Below are 17,259 nucleotides of genomic sequence, written 5' to 3'. Positions count from 1 at the left end.
GGATCCCTGTCCCTACAGCCTAGCGGTGCCTACTTTTCTGTCATTTGTAGGAAAATGATAGAAATAACGAGTGCCAAGGGGAAGGCAGACGGAATAGTCGTGGGGTCCAAAGCTTCAAGCAGGCATCTGTGAATGAGTTACAAAATAACTCCTTAGAAGTTTTGTGTCTCCACCCCCCCCCCCCACCCCCTTGGCATTCCCAGTAACATGCATTGTGAAATCAGTATTTAGTGACTATGAAGGCACATCTGTCACATTGTCGTTCTGGCCAGTTTGTACATCTCATGAGGAAAGGGGTGTTTGCTCTTTTTGCACAAAGTTGTGAGACTTTTCAAGCTATCAAGCCACTCAGGGTCTCTTTGGCTCCGGCTTCCTCTGTAGCAGCTTCTCTCTTCACACTTCCGAATTACAGCCGTATGTGCCTCCTTTCGGTTGCCAGAGGCCGCCGAACCTTCTTCCCTCTTAGCCTCTACCTGGAAGTCTGCAAAGCTCCTTTGGCCTCACCTGCCGTATACCTGCCTCCTACTCATTCTTTAGGTGTCCAGACAAAGGTCACTGCCTCTAAAAGACCTTCTCTGATGCTCCAACGTGGATCGGGAGTCCCTCTCCTGGCCACTTACATACGTCCACGTAGCACCTGCTTTTCTATAATGCAACGCCTGTTTACTTGTAAGTATTCTCCATTAGACTGAACGCCTTGAGAGTCCTTGCCATCTTTCTGTTTCCTTGGCCAGCTCTGCTGTGGCTCCTGTCATAGGGTCGATTCTCCATAAACATTTGTCAATCCAGCACACATCTAGTTCTTACCAGCTCGCTCCGGTGGTGTGAGCCCAAGAATGGGAACATGAAAGCTGGATAGAGTAAATAGTGATTCGTGGTAGGATGGTAATTCTGGCCCTGACCTTTGACTCTGTTTGAAAATCTTTATTGCTAGATGCCAGTGGAAGCAGCAGCTGTTACGGAGCTGTTAGGGGTGTGGCAATTTCTGCTCCCAGAGCCAACACTGTTTCCTGGGGAAGCTTTGGCTTTACTCCTGTTGATTCCCTGCATAAGTTTGTATTTTTTCCACGTCAAGAATGACGAAGGACTAGGGAGGAAAAACGGAAGCAAGAGAGAGCCTAGAACTGTAATTGTGTGTTATTGGCGTAGGCATCGGGATTGGGATTTGGGGGGTATTTGGGTCAAGAGGAAAGCTAGAAAGCAGAGAAGTTACCTCTCCCCCGCCCCCCGCCGCAGCCAGAAGTGATATTCTGTGTGTGAGTGGCTCGCCCATTGTGTCTGTTCCCTATTCATAGAGTTCGAGTGGTGTCTTGTAAGGAAATATTCTCTTCCCAAGATTGAGGACCTCGTGAGTCACCCCACAGTGAGGTTCTGTGGGATGGACATGTGGGAGAACTAGTAATGGCTAGCAGAAGTGAGTTCTCATGCAGTTTGTTGACAATGGGTGCATGAATCTGTTTCGGGAGATGGTTTGTGTATCACAGGCGCGAGGATGATGCAGTGGTCTCTTGAGTGGGGTGTCCCAAAGAAGAGAATTAGGATGGTTGATTCATCTGTTCAAGAGACACTTACGGAGCCCAAATTATGTGCCATTGTGGAAAGCAGAAAAGAATCCAAGTGAGTACAAACGCGGCTTCTGCCCTGAAGGGGCTCCACAGACTTGTGGAAGAGTTAGGCAAGGAAAAATGATTATATACCGTGAGGTAAGTCCTTACAGAGGGATGGCTGACACACTGAGTGAAACTCTACTCTTACTGGAAGGAGAGAGGTAACACAACACAACAAAACAAAAAAAAAAAAAAACAGGAGAAAATTTGACCAGAGCCTTTCCCCTCTACCTTTCAACACTTCTTTCAAACTTCTGTTGTATTGAGTAGGTCCCTTTTTTTTTTTTGATTAAAAATAAATTTTTTTGTATATATTTATTTTTGTGAGAGAGGGTAGACAGAACACGAGCGGGGGAGAGGCAGAGAGAGAGGGAAACACAGAATCCGAAGCAGGCTCCAAGGCTCCGAGCTGTCAGCACAGCCTCAAACCCACGAACCGAGAGAGCGTGACCGGAGCCGAAGTCAGACACTTGACCCAGTGAGCCACTCAGGTGCCGCGTAGGTCTCTTTTGATTGTCAGTAAACCCACCTCGAGGGGCGCCTGGGTGGCTCAGTTGGCTGAGGATCCAGCTCTTGATTTCAGCTCAGGTCATGATCTCACAGTTCCTGGGATCAAGCTCTGTGCCAATGGTGGGGAGCCTGCTTGGAATCTTCTCTGTCTCTGCCCCTTCCCCCGCTCTCTGTCTCAATGAGGAAAAAAGAAAAAAAAACACAAAACCAGACCAACTGGAATTGTTATAAGCCAAACTGCGAATTTGATTGGCTCCTATGTGAGGAAAAGAGTCCAAAAGCAACATAGTTGCAGCCAGGGCTGGCTCCAGGGGTTCCACTCTTTAGGGAAACTCTGTCTCCAAGCAGGAATCGCGCCCCCCCCCCCCCCCCCCCCCCCCCCCCCCCCCGGCTTCCAACGTCTTCAGTTCAAGTCCCAGAGGGAGAAAGAATACCTTTCACTGTGGCCAGAGCCCCAGGATTGACTCTGGAGGTATCTGATGGGGTCAGTGGCCTTTCCCTGGACATGGAAATGGAGTCAGCCCCACGCAAGCCACAGGGGCCTAGAATGGGAGGGTGCTGAGCCCCCTCCCCCGCAAGATAACCGGGGTGTTCTTACCAGCAGGAGGCAGGAAGTGTGGTCTTTTCTAGTCCTGCTAAAAGGAAAGAAAGAGCTTTTTGGAAATCGCTGACGCAGAGAATCCAGTAGCTGCGGATGGCAGTTGGCGTGGAGGGTGTGGAGGCAGGGGTGAACCAAGGTGGGGAACTTGCGCATTTGGTTGTGAGGTCGATGAGTCCAGGAGGACAGGCATCTGGGGGCCTAATAGCAGAGTTGACTACGCGGGTGAGGCTCTGGAAGGGAGTGTCTCTTTGGATGTCGGCTTCTGCCAAGATGGAAGCTCTCCCTGGAGGCCTGAATGTTCTCCTGGATAGTAGCCTTTAGGTAAGTCAGGGTTGCAAACTCCAAGCCTCAGGGGGCCGGGCTAATAAGAATAAATAAAATAAGAGCGACTTCGACCAGGTGAGGGCCGTGGGGCACCCGACGGCGCCTGTCTTACCAAAGGGCCGCGTGAGACTATGGGCCCGCTGTCGGGCCCGACCTTTGGAGTTGTTGAGAAAGGCCTAAATCCTTCTGGATTTTCATGAAGATGAGGTGGCATTTAATGCCAATTGAAAACAACCACCAGGACCCTGAGCGGGACTAAACAAAATACATCTGTGCCAGATTTGGTCTGTGGGTCACCAGTGGGCAGTTGCTTGTGGAAAAGGTTGGGGATGTGAAGGTTCCTGTGGTGATTTTTCTCTTTTTCCTCCTGCACCCCACCCTCCTATTACTACCTTCTGAGTTCTTGGGTTTGTCGACGAGCTCGTCCTTTCCTTTACAGAAACGTTTCAGAGATCCGAGAGTAGCCATCATCACCACTTCTCTCCTGGTTTGGTTTACCAAGTGCTGTACCGAACCACCTGGCCTGGTCTCACCTACTGGTGACCTCATTTCTGGTGTAGAGAGAAGAAAAATGACCTGCCGTTGTCTGCCCGGCCAGCGAGTGGCCGAGGCAGGACTTGGGGCCCGGGGTGTGACTCCGGACCCCGTGTGTTTCCGACTGTAGACACTGGGCCGGCTGCCCGCCAGGGAAGGGTTCCTGTGGATGAAATGTCTTTGGTGCTTGCTGACTTGCTGGGCTAGATGCTTTTGAGTCAAGTCTCTCGCTGCCTTCTCCACGGCAAGTCCCAGAGGTGATGTTATTTATTCCTGGTTTAATGATGAGGAAGCGAGGACTCAAAGAGGTCATCGGGCTAGTTAATAAGAGCGCTGCCGTTCATCAGAAACCGGGGTTCTGCCTCCAAAGCAGGGAGAAGTCCTTACTTCACCCAGGCAACTCTTTCTTTAAGAAACCCCGTGTTAGAATTCTGTGTGACGACGCTTCCACAGAATCCTGGAAGCTGAGAGTTGGATGTTGCTCTAGTCCAGGGGCTCCCGCCAGGGATGGCCCCCTGGGGGACATTTGGCAATGGCCGGAGACGTTTTTGTTTTTGTCGTGACTTGGCTCGGGCGTGGGGTGCTCCTGGCATCTGGCGACACAGGCCGGGGCTGCTGCTGACCAGCCTACACCGCCCAGGACAGCCTTGCCGCACAGAATTATCTGGTCCCAAACGTCAAGAGCGGTGAGGTTGGGAATGCCTGGTCGAGTCCTTAGAGATTCTGGATACGTGAATCGTGAAAACCGAAGATCCGTGATGTTTGCCTGCAGGGTGAAGGTGCGTTCCGTTTGGCCTGTTTCTTACGTGTGGAAGCATTTCTGACAATCATTGGCCCGTATTGAACAGTTGGGAGTTTTCACGTGGAAACCTGGGCTTCCTGCTGCTTCTCAAATCTTGCAAGACCTAGCGAAGCCTGGCATCGCGCCCTCGCGCAGGTACACGTCGTCGTAGCTGCAGCTGCGTAGGTGCTGTCCCGTCCTGGTGGGGCATCGACCGTCCAGTGTCCCCGGTTCCCTACCTGGCTTGTCCTGCTGTGGTACGTTCCTCGCGGACCCCTCCCTGCTCACGGATCTCTCAACGACCTTCTCCAGGAGCAGCAGAGTCTCTGCCTCGCGAGGTAGCCCGTTGCGTCAGGGGCAACATGAGTCAAAGGCATCTCTGCCCGTGAGTCCCAGGGGAGTCCTCTGCTGCCACGCCGCCTGTGTCTCTCTTCCGCGAGACGGCCCTTTCTGTATTCGGCGTCGCAAACCGCACACCGTGTCCTCGCTGGATCAGCGGTAACGTTCTCCACCCCTCACCTATTCCACACCCCGCCTTCCTCCGCCTTTTCCAGGGGAGGTGGCTGTGCTTGGTTCGCTTCAGTCTGGGTGGATCCCATCCAGCCTCTGCATAGAGCAGAGGAGGAGAGGAATGTGTTCTCCCCACGACTTCTGAATCCGAGCTTCCGTGGCCTGGTCATCCACTGTATTACCTACTGTGAAATCAAACAGGGTTGTTTATAGGTGAGTGAAGAAAGCCCGTGGTTCGCTGAACCAAAATGAACCCTAAACAGATGTGCTCACGTGTGGCCTAATGGCGTTGGTTTTACACGTGAAGGCAGCATGTTATTCTAAGAGGAAACGATGTCTGTGGTCGTGGTTCCCAGTGTGTCGGCGGCAGCCCCCTGCCCCCGAGATTGGACGTGGGGGTATGGCATAGGGTCCCAGAGTCAGTATGCACACCACGCAGTCTTGTCGGACTGGCGATGTGTGGCCTTTATCATTCTGTTTCTGTGTCTCAAATGTAGGCAGATGCCCTCATAATCAATCCAAGTATAGATCCACGTACAAATATTATTACACTCCTACCTGCCGTGTGTGTCTATTGTCTTAAACGTGGATGTGAAAAGTAAAGCAGGCCCACGGTCCTTTTTCCAAAACCCTAGGGGCCAGATGAGTTTTGGAATTCAGACGTTTCCAGGTTTTATTTCTTTTTTTTTTTTAATTTCTTTTTTTTTTTTACGTTTATTGATTTTTGAGACAGAGAGAGACTGAGCATGGACGGGGAGGGTCAGAGAGAGGGAGACACAGAACCCGAAACGGGCTCCAGGCTCTGAGCCGTCAGCACAGGGCCCGTCGCCGGGCTCGAACTCGCGGGACCGCGAGACCGTGACCCGAGCCGAAGTGGGACGCCCAACCGACTGAGCCAGCCAGGTGCCCCATAAGTAGCCACTGTTTTCCGTTATAGTTCTATCCGTATAAACCCTGCTACCCTTAAAACACCTGGGATCCCAACAGATTTAAAGACGGTAAATCGTTTGCTGTTTCTTCTAGATTTGGCTAATAGGTTCTGTTCAGCGCCGATTTCAATGTCCTCTCGGCCAGCTTTCCCTTGACCTTGAAGGGGACATGTTTTACCTTGTTATGCACAGGGCACCCAAACCCTTCTGCTATCACATGTCATCTTTGCAGGCGGGACCTTAACTTACCGGGAGCACAGGTATGACCTCGCATGTCCGACATCCTACCGTGAGGACATTTGTTGGACACGTTTGTTGAGGACGTACAAGTCTCAAATCTTTCCGTATTTTGGGGGTTCTGGAGGCAACATATTCCTTGTTGATAAATTTTACTTCAGCCCATTTATGCTGTTACTTGTAAACCAGACCACACTGAGCGGGCCTCCACCCAAACAAAGCGGTTGGAGAATACTCTCCTCCCATAGAGACAAATGTACGTGTATGTCTTCCTTTGGCCACAGCCTCCAAGCCCACCAATGTCCACCCTGGTCAGAAGTAACCACTGTTTTGGGGTGCCTTGGTGGCTCGGTCAGTGTAAGCATCTGACTTTGGCTCAGGTTGTGGTCTCGTGCCTTGTGATCTTGTGGCTCGTGACCTCTCAGCCCCGCCTCTGTCAGCGCAGAACGTGCTTCAGGTCCTCTTTCTCCCTCTCTGTCTCTCTCTCTCTCTCTGCCCCTCCCCCATTTTCACTCTCAAACAAGAAAAATAAACATAAAAAAATTATTGCAAACAAAAGAAGTAGCCACTGTTTTTTTTTTTTCAGTGTTGAATTGATTGTATTCTTGCTTATAAACTTTCTATAGACAATGTAGCGTTCTTTTGTACCCCTGGACAAACCACTCTCACTGCTCCATTGTTGGTCCGCCACTAGAGAGAATAATTAGTAAGTACTTCACATAGAATGTGGCATGGTGTTTAATTTTGAAAACACTTAGGTAACACTGATGTTAAAGTTTTTTTTCAATATATGAAATTTATTTTCAAATTGGTTTCCCGACAACACCCAGTGCTCATCCCAAAAGGTGCCCTCCTCAATACCCATCACCCACCCTCCTCTCCCTCCCATCCCCCATCAACCCTCAGTTTGTTCTCAGTTTTTAAGAGTCTTTTATGCTTTGGCTCTCTCCCACTCTAACCTCTTTTTTTTTTCCTTCCCCTCCCCCATGGGTATCTGTTAAGTTTCTCAGGATCCACATAAGAGTGAAACCATATGGTATCTGTCTTTCTCTGTATGGCTTATTTCACTTAGCATCACACTCTCCAGTTCCATCCACGTTGCTACAAAGGGCCATAGTTCGTTCTTTCTCATTGCCACGTAGTACTCCATTGTGTACATAAACCACAATTTCTTTATCCATTCATCAGTTGATGGACATTTAGGCTCTTTCCATCATTTGGCTATTGTTGAGAGTGCTGCTATAAACATTGGGGTACAAGTGCCCCTATGCATCAGTACTCCTGTTTCCCTTGGGTCAATTCCTAGCAGTGCTATTGCTGGGTCATACGGTAGGTCTATTTTTCATTTTCTGAGGAACCTCCACACCGCTTTCCAGAGTGGCTGCACCGATTTGCATTCCCACCGACAGTGCAAGAGGGTTCCCGTTTCTCCACGTCCTCTCCAGCATCTATAGTCTCCTGATTTGTTCGTTTTGGCCACTCTGACTGGCGTGAGGTGATATCTGAGTGTGGTTCTGATTTGTATTTCCCTGATGAGGAGCGACGTTGAGCATCTTTTCATGTGCCTGTTGGCCGTCCGCATATCTTCTTTAGAGAAGTGTCTATCCATGTTTTCTGCTCATTTCTTCACTGGGTTATTTGTTTTTCGGGTGTGGAGTTCGATGAGCCCTTCATAGATTTTGGATGCTAGCTAGCCCTTTGTCCGATATGTCATTTGCAAATATCTTCTCCCATTCTGTTGGTTGCCTTTTAGTTTTGTTGGTTGTTTCCTTTGCTGTGCAGAAGCTTTTTATCTTCATAAGGTCCCAGTAATTCATTTTTGCTTTTAATTCCCTTGCCTTTGGGGATGTGTCGAGTAAGAGATTGCTACGGCTGAGGTCAGAGAGATCTTTTCCTGCTTCCTCCTCTAGGGTTTTGATGGTTTCCTGTCTCACATTCAGGTCCTTTATGCATTTTGAGTTTATTTTTGGGAATGGTGTGAGAAAGGGGTCTAGTTTCAGCCTTCTGCATGTTGCTGTCCAGTTCTCCCAGCACCGTTTGTTAACGAGACTGTCTTTTTTCCATTGGATGTTCTTTCTGCTTTGTCAAAGATTAGTTGGCCATACGTTTGTGGGTCTAGTTCTGGGGTTTCTATTCTATTCCATTGGTCTATGTGTCTGTTTTTGTGCCAATACCATGCTGTCTTAATGATGGCAGCTCTGTAGTAGAGGCTAAAGTCTGGGATTGTGATGCCTCCTGCTTTGGTCTTCTTCAAAATGACTTTGGCTATTCGGGGCCTTTTGTGGTTCCATATGAAGTTTAGAATTGCTTGTTCTAGTTTCGAGAAGAATGCTGGTGCGATTTTGATTGGGATTGCATTGAATGTGTAGATAGCTTTGGCTAGTATCGACATTTTGACAATATTTATTCTTCCAATCCATGAGCAGGGAATGTCTTTCCATTTCTTTATATCTTCTTCAATTACCTTCATAAGCTTTCTATAGTTTTCAGCATACAGATCTTTTACATCTTTGGTTAGCTTTATCCCTAGGTATTTTATGCTTCTTGGTGCAATTGTGAATGGGATCAGTTTCTTTATTTGTCTTTCTGTTGCTTCATTGTTAGTGTATAAGAATGCAACTGATTTCTGTACATTGATTTTGTATCCCGCAACTCTGCTGAATTCATGTATCAGTTGTAGCAGACTTTTGGTGGAGCCTATCGGATTTTCCACGTATAATATCATGTCATCTGCAAAAAGCGAAAGCTTGACTTCATCTTTGCCAGTTTTGATGCCTTTGATTTCCTTTTGTTGTCTGATTGCTGATGCTAGCACTTCCAACACTGTGTTAAACAACAGCGGTGAGAGTGGGCATCCCTGTCGTGTTCCTGATCTCAGGGAAAAAGCTCTCAGTTTTTCCCCATTGAGGATGATGTTAGCTGTGGGCTTTTCATAAATGGCTTTTATGATGTTTAAGTATGTTCCTTCTATCCCGACTTTCTTAAGGGTTTTTATTAAGAAAGGGTGCTGGATTTGGTCAAAGGCCTTTTCTGCATCGATTGACAGGATCATATGGTTCTTATCTTTTCTTTTATTAATGTGATGTATCACGTTGATTGATTTGCGAATGTTGAACCAGCCCTGCATCCCAGGAAGGAATCCCACTTGATGTTGGTGAATCGTTCTTTTTCTATGCCGTTGAATTCGATTTGCTAGTATCTTATTGAGAATTTTTGCATCCATATTCATCAGGGATATTGGCCTGTAGTTCTCTTTTCTTACCGGGTCTCTGTCTGGTTTAGGAATCAAAGGAATACTGGCTTCATAGAATGAGTCTGGAAGTTTTCCTTCCCTTTCTACTTCTTGGAATAGCTTGAGAAGGATAGGTATTATCTCTGCTTTCAACGTCTGGTAGAACTCCCCTGGGAAGCCATCTGGTCCTGGACTCTTATTTGTTGGGAGATTTTTGATAACCGATTCAGTTTCTTCACTGGTTATGGGGTCTGTTCAAGCTTTCTATTTCCTCCTGATTGAGTGTTGGAAGAGTGTGGGTGCTTAGGAATTTGTCCATTTCTTGCAGGTGGTCCAGTTTGTTGGCATATAATTTTGCCTAGTATTCCCTGATAATTGTTTGTATCTCTGAGGGATTGGTTGTAATAATTCCATTTTCATTCATGATTTTATCTATTTGGGTCATCTCCCTTTTCTTTTTGAGAAGCCTGGCTAGAGGTTTGTCAACTTTGTTAATGTTTTTCAAAAAACCAACTCTTGGTTTCGTTGATCTGCTCTACTGTTTTTTTAGATTCTATATTGTTTATTTCTGCTCTGCTCTTTATTATTTCTCTTCTTCTGCTGGGTTGAGGCCGCCTTTGGTGTTCTGCTTCTATTTCCTTTAGGTGTGCTGTTGGATTTTGTATTTGGGATTTTTCTTCTTTCTTGAGATAGGCCTGGATTGCAATGTGTTTTCCTCTCAGGGCTGCCTTCGCTGCATCCCAAAGCGTTTGGATTGTTGTATTTTCATTTTCGTTTGTTTGCATATACTTTTTAATTTCTTTTCTAATTGCCTGGTTGACCCACTCATTCTTTAGTAGGGTGTTGTTTAACCTCCATGCTTTTGGAGGTTTTCCAGACTTTTTCCTGTGGTTGATTTCAAGCTTCATCGCATTGTGGTCTGAAAGTATGCATGGTATAATTTCAATTCTTGTATACTTATGAAGGGCTGTTTTGTGACCCAGTATATGATCTATCGTGGAGAATGTTCCATGTGCACTCGAGAAGAAAGTATATTCTGTTGCTTTGGGATGCAGAGTTCTAAATATATCTGTCCAGTCCATCTGATCCAATGTGTCATTCAGGGCCCTTGTTTCTTTATTGACCACGTGTCCCGATGATCTATCCATTTCTGTAAGTGGAGTGTTAAAGTCCCCTGCAGTTACCACATTCTTATCGATAAGGTTGCTTATGTTTATGAGTAATTGCTTTATATGTCTGGGGGCTCCGGTATTCGGCGCGTAGACGTTTATAATTGTTAGCTCTTCCTGGTGGATAGACCCTGTAATCATTATGTAATGCCCTTCTTCATCTCTTGTTACAGCCTTTAATTTAAAGTCGAGTTTGTCTGCTATAAGTATGGCTACTCCAGCTTTCTTTTGGCTTCCAGTAGCATGATAAATCGTTCTCCATCCCCTCACTCTCAATCTAAAGGTGTCCTCAGATCTAAAATGAGTCTCTTGTAGACAGCAAATAGATGGGTCTTGTTTTTTTATCCATTCGGATACCCTGTGTCTTTTGGTTGGCGAATTTAATCCATTTACAGTCAGTGTGATTATAGAAAGATACGGGTTTAGAGTCATTGGGATGTCTGTATGTTTTATGCTTGTAGTGCTGTCTCTGCTACTTTGTCTCACAGGATCCCCCTTAGGATCTCTTGTAGGGCTGGTTTAGTGGTGACAAATTCCTTCAGTTTTTGTTTGTTTGGGAAGACCTTTATCTCTCCTTCTATTCTAAATGACAGACTTGCTGGATAAAGGATTCTCGGCTGCGTATTTTTTTCTGTTCAGCACATTAAAGATCTCGTGCCAATCCTTTCTGGCCTGCCAAGTTTCAAAAGAGAGATCAGTCACGAGTCTTCTAGTTCTCCCTTTCTATGTGAGGGCACGTTTACCCCTTGCTGCTTTCAGACTTTTCTCCTTATCCTTGTATTTTGCCAGTTTCACTATGATACGTCGTGCAGAAGATCGATTCAAGTTACGTCTGAAGGGAGTTCTCTGCGCCTCTTGGATTTCAGTGCCTTTTTCCTTCCCCAGTTCAGGGAAGTTCTCAGCTATTATTTCTTCAAGTATCCCTTCGGCACCTTTCCCTCTCTCTTCCTCCTCTGGGATACCAATTATGCGTGTATTATTTCTTTTTAGTGTATCACTTAGTTCTCTAATTTTCCCCTCCTACTCCTGGATTTTTTTGTCTCTCTTTTTCTCAGCTTCCTCTTTTTCCATAACGTTATCTTCTAGTTCACCTATTCTCTCCTCTGCCTCTTCAATCCGAGCCGTCGTCGTTTCCATTTCGTTTTGCATTTCGTTTAAAGCGTTTCTCAGCTCCTCCTGACTGTTCCTTAGTCCCTTGATCTCTGTAGTAAGAGATTCTCTGCTGTCCTCTATACTGTTTTCAAGCCCAGCGATTAATTTTATGACTATTATTCTAAATTCCCTTTGTGTTATATTATTTAAATCCTTTTTGATGAGTTCATTAGCTGTTGTTATTTCCTGGAGATTCTTCTAAGGGGAATTCTTCCGTTTGGTCATTTTGGATAGTCCCTGGAGTGGTGCGGACCTGCAGGGCACTTCCCCTGTGCTGTGGTGTATAACTGGAGTTGGTGGGTGGAGCCGCAGTCAGACCCCATGTCTGCCCCCAGCCCACCGCTGGGGCTACAGTCGGACTGGTGTGTGCCTTCTCTTCCCCTCTCCTAGGGGCGGGATTCACTGTGGGGTGGCGTGGCCCGTCTGGGCTACTTGCACACTGCCAGGCTTGTGGTGCTGGGGATCTGGCCTATGAGCTGGGGTGGGTGGGCAAGGTGCACGGGGGCAGGAGGGGCAGGCTTAGCTCGCTTCTCCTTAGGTGATCCACTTCAGGAGGGGCCCTGTGGCAGCGGGAGGGAGTCAGACCCGCTGCTGCCGGAGGGGTGGCTCCGCAGAAGCACAGCGTTGGGTGATTGCGAGGAACAGGCAAGTTCCCTGGCAGGAACTGGTTCCCTTTGGGATTTTGGCTGGGGGATGGGCCACTGTTTTTTTAAATTAGAAACAATTTTCTTTTAACGTGTATTCATTTTTGAGAGACAGAGACAGCGCATGGGCGGGGAAGGGGCAGAGAGAGACAGGGAGACACGGGATCTGAAGCAGGCTCCAGGCTTCCAGCTGTCTTCACGGAGCCGGACGCGGGGCTCAAACTCACAAACTGCGAGATCATGACCTGAGCCCAAGTTGGACGCTCAACCGACGGAGCCACCCAGGCGGCCCTAAATTTTTTTTTACGTTTGTTCATTTTTGAAAGTGAGAGAGCACAGGCAGGGGTGGGGCGGAGAGAGAGGGGGACACAGAATCCGAAGCAGGCTCCAGGCTCCGAGCCGTCAGCACAGAGCCCAGCGCGGAGCTAAAACTCAGGAAACGCGAGATCACGAACCGCCGCCCCCTCCCACCGGTGCACGGCCTAGCCGGGGCCGGGACGCGGGGCTCCGCGCGTTCGGCGGAGCGGCCCGGGTTGGGGGGGGTGGGCGGAGGGGCTCGGGCGGCGGGGGCCAGGCCGCGCGCCGCGCCCAAGCCTGGCGATCGTCTGCCAGCCTGGCCCCACGCGCCCCCCGGCGGGCGGCGCCACTGGAAGTGACGCGGCGAGGGCGGGGCTCCGGCCCGGGAGCAGCAGCCGCCGCCGCCGCAGTCGCTGCTGCTGCCGCAGCCGTCGCTCAGCCGCCGCAGTCGCAGCCGCAGCCGGCGCAGCGGCCACCGCAGCAGCCGCCACCGCCGCAGCAGCAGGCGCAGCCGCCACAGGAGCAGCCGCAGCAGCCTCCGCCGCTGACGCCGCAGCCGCCGCCAACTCAGCTGGAAGCGATGTAGCCGCGCCAGGCCCGAGCCCCGCGGGCCGCCGCTGCCGTTGCCCTTCAAGCACATGAAGCCGCTCTCCAAGCAGACCGTGGGCAGGTGAGTGAGCCGTGCGGGGCCGGACGGGAGCGCGCGGGCCGGGGACCGGGGGTCGGGGTCGTGGCCCAGGCCGGGGCGGGTCCGCTGCCCCGCGGGGCCCCGTGCTCGTGCCCGGCCGCCCGCTCCACGCCGTGTCCGCTTCGGGCCAGGGACGAGGGCTGCGCCACGCCGCGGCCAGGCGGCCAGCTCGGGGCTGCCGCCCGAGCACCCGGGAACAGCGGGGCGGGCCATCCTCCCGGGACGCCCCCCGCGCGGGTCCCCGCCGCCCATTGTCCCGGCCCCGCTGAGAATCGTCCCTTGGGGTCTGGACCCAAGCTTTCCCCGGGCCTCCCCCCCTCTCCCGGGGCTTGGCCTTGGGCGGAAACTCGGCTAACTGGTGTGCCCGAGGCCGGGCGGGCGCGGTGCTCTGGGGGGCGGCATTCTCAGCCTTTCCGGGTCGCCCGGCCGCTGCCGACCGACCGTCCACCTCCAAGTGCCTGATGGCAGTAAATAAGGAAGGGGCGATCAGAGCCCATCGGAGCCGCTTCGGGAGACTCAGGACTCCCTTGGAGGGACTTTGGAGGGTGTGCCCTCTCCCAACCGTGGCCCCTATGGACCCGACTGCTCAAGTTCTTGACCTGTAGACATTTGGAAGCAGGAGGAAAGAATTGTGGAAAGGCCTTGGGCAAATGGAAAAACAAAAAGAGGGGGGGCTTTCCAAACAGCTTTTCTCACTTTGAATTGGGGAGCAAATTCTTCTCCAGGTTTCTCTGGTATGGCTTTAATGCTTGACAGAAACGGTGGATGATGAAATGACAGAAGAGACCGGAGTTTGTAGTGGTTTTGAGAGCCTCTGGAGGTTGATTATGGTGTGCTGTGTTATCTGGGGTAAATCTTTCAAGGTCTTTCAGGGCAGTGAGCTGTCCTGTCCCCGCTGACTGTTTCTTCCGAGAAGGGCTATGAAAGTGTGACTTTTTCATCGCTTTTTCTTCTTCTTTGTTTTCAACAGTTGAGTAAAAGGGGGCGTTTGGTTTGGCCAGAGCACGTGGGGACACTCCTTTTCTGTGTGTGTCTGAAAACACTTTTACCTCCCCTTGAGCTTTCTATATTTGCTTTTTACACTTTCGTTCCCCCCCTCCCCCAACGTTTTGCTTAGTTTTGTTCAATTTCGTTGTTCAACTCCAAGCCTCAGGGGGCCAGGCTATAGACCAGCTCAGGTCATGATCTCCTGGTTGTTGAGTTCGAGCCCTGCGTTGGGCTCTGCACATACAATGCTAAGCCTGCTTGGGATTCTCTCTCTCTGCATTCCCCCCACTCACGCACCCTCACTCTCAAAATAAATTAATAAACCTAACACCCCCCAAAAAAACAATTGCATTTGCAACAGCATCAAAACATAAAATACTAATTACATTGAACTAAAAACGAGATTCAAAACTTGTACACTAAAAGTATAAAACATTATTGAAAGAAATTAAACAAGATTTAAATAAACAGACTCATGGATTGGAAGACGATGTTGTTAAGATGGTAGCACTTCTCCAATTGATCTACAGCTTCAATGAAATCTTTATCAAAACCACAGCTGGCTTCTTAGCAGAAACTGACAGGCTGATGCTAAAATTCATATGGGAATTTATGGAACCCAAAATAGCCAAAGCAGATCTTTAAAGAGAAGGACAGAGTTGGAGAACTCACCCTTCCTGACTTAAAAACTTCTTAGAAAGCTACAGTGATCGAGATAGTGTGGTATTAGTGTAAGGAAAGACATGTTGATTAATGGGATAGAATTGAAAATCTAGAAATGTACCATCATATTTATAGCCAATTGATTTTCAACAAAGGCATCAAGACAACCCCATGGGAGAAAGGACAGTCTTTTCAACAGTGTGGGGACAACTGGATATTGCATGCAAAAGAATGAAGTTGAACTTCTGCCTCACACCATAGGTGAAAATTAACTCAAAATGGACCAAAGACCTAAATGTTAAGTGCTAAAACTATTAAATTTTTAGAAGAAAGCATAGATGTAAATCTCTGTGGCCTTGACACCAAAAACACAGCAGAAGGAAAAAAACAGGTAATTGACATTATCAAAATTTAAAAATTTTGTGCTTTGGGGTGCCTGGCTGGCTCAGTCAGTTAAGCATTTCTTGATTTCGGTTCAGGTCAGGATCCCACAGTTGGTGAGATCAAGCCCCACGTCAGGCTCTATGCTGACAGCATGGAGCCTGCTTGGGATTCTCTCCCTCTGTCTCTGCTCCTGCCCCCACTCATGCTCTCTCTCTCTCTCTCTCTCTCTCTCTCTCTCTCAAAATAAGTAAACATTAAAAAATGTTTGTGCTTTAAAGGACATAGTTGAAAAGTGAAAAGACAACCCATAGAATGGGAGATAATTTTTGCAAATCATATTTCTGACAAGAAACGTGTACTAATATAGATACAGAACTCTTACAACTCAAAAACGCAAAAACAAATCACTCAATTTAAGAATGGGCCAAAGGGATGCCTGGGTGGCTCAGTCAGTTAAACGTCCAACTTTGGCTCAGGTCGTGATTTCACGGTTTGTGGGCTCACGCCCCACATCTGTCTCTGTGCTAACAGCTCAAAGCCTGGACCCTGCTTTAGCTTCTGTGTCTCTCTCTATCTCTGCCCCTCCCTGTCTCTCTCTGTCTCTGTCTCTCTCTCTCTCTCTGACTCTCTCAAAAATAAATAAAACATTTTTTAAAAAATGGAAAAAGTGGGCAAAAAACTCAGTCTAAGAAGATACACCCATGGCCAATAAACATGTGAAAAGATGTCAACATTGTTAGTCATCAGGGAAATGCAAATCCAACCCTCAACAGGATACCACTTTACACTTACTAGAATGGCTAAAATAAAAAAGACAGATGATAACAAGCATTGGAGAGGATAGGAGAAATAGGAATGGGATACGCTGTTGGTAGAAATGTAAAAGGGTGCAGCCACTTTGGAAAACAGCCTGGAAGTTCCTCAAAAAGTTAAACATCCAGTAATTTCACTCACAGGTATATACCCCCAAAGAATGAAAAACAGGTGTTCAAACAAAAACTTGTACATGAATGTTTGTAGCAGCAGTATTCGTCATAGAAAAAAAGGAAAAAAGTGCAATGTCCAGCGAATGGATGAAGAAGTGTGGTGTACTCATACAGTGGCTTAACTGGGAGTAAAAGAAATGAGGTACCGATGTGTGCTCCAGCATGGATGAACTGTGAGGACATGCTAAGTGGAGGAAGCTCATCTCGAAAGACCCCCTAATGTATGTATCATTCCACGTATATGAAATGTCCAGAAGAGGTAAAGCCGTGGAAAGAGAAAATAGATTAGTGGTTGCCTAGGGCTGTGGGCAGAAGTGGGATGGAGGAGGGGCAAGAGGGGTTGGGGGAGGTTGGGATGAAATAAGGAGTACGCCTAAGAGGATATAGAGTTTCTTGTTGGAGTGATGCAAATATCCTAAAATAGATTGTGGTGATAGTTGCTCAACTCTGCAGATATACTAAGAACTAGGTACATTTTAAATTGGTCAATTATATGGTATGTGAATTCTAGTTTCCATAAAGCTGTTGTAAAAATAACAGTGGTGAATCACTGATACCAGTGAAAATTAGAGTTGGCTAAGTAATTGTTAGTGTGGTTGTTGCACCTATAATAATTGAGAAAACTGTGTTTGGGGAAAAAATAGATTCTTTGTGCAACGATTATCAACATTTTGACAATCCTACTTTGTCTCCTAGCACATATTTGAACACCTTTGATAATCTGGGACCATATAAATTCTTTTACATATTTAGAATACATATTTAGCATTCTTTTCAGCTGTCCACAGATGAGGAGGAAAAACGCACTCTTCTTGTGACTTTCTCCTTTACTCTCACACAACTACCACACTCACAACACTTCTGACACCAGATGTGTTGTGTGCCCCTCCCGCGCCCCGGTACCAAGCAATTCTCCATGATACCAGCTGGGTATCTTACAATTCAATTCAATTCTGACCCTAACAGGAGTAGCACAGAACCCATAGGTTAAGGGCCCGGTCCCACGAGGCTGCCCCCCCACTTC

General features: G+C 48.2%; 1 protein-coding gene and 1 long non-coding RNA gene across 14 annotated transcripts in view; both read left to right on the top strand.

The window, feature by feature from the left end:
- LOC147573023 (uncharacterized) overlaps positions 1–17,259 on the top strand; it is a 115,015-nt gene that overhangs the window by 1,916 nt on the left and 95,840 nt on the right. The window lies entirely within an intron of this gene.
- LOC147573025 (uncharacterized) lies at positions 3,685–5,429 on the top strand. The gene is made up of 2 exons (XR_015245559.1): positions 3,685–4,513; positions 4,670–5,429. It is a non-coding gene; the product is annotated as an uncharacterized LOC147573025 (long non-coding RNA).

This window comes from Puma concolor, chromosome E3 (assembly GCF_028749965.1).
Source record: "Puma concolor isolate L17-30 chromosome E3, mPumCon1.1.hap2, whole genome shotgun sequence".
NCBI classification, from domain to species: domain Eukaryota; kingdom Metazoa; phylum Chordata; class Mammalia; order Carnivora; family Felidae; genus Puma; species Puma concolor.
The sequence above is the reverse complement of the archived record's forward strand: the minus strand, read 5'-3'. Positions and strand labels throughout refer to the sequence as shown.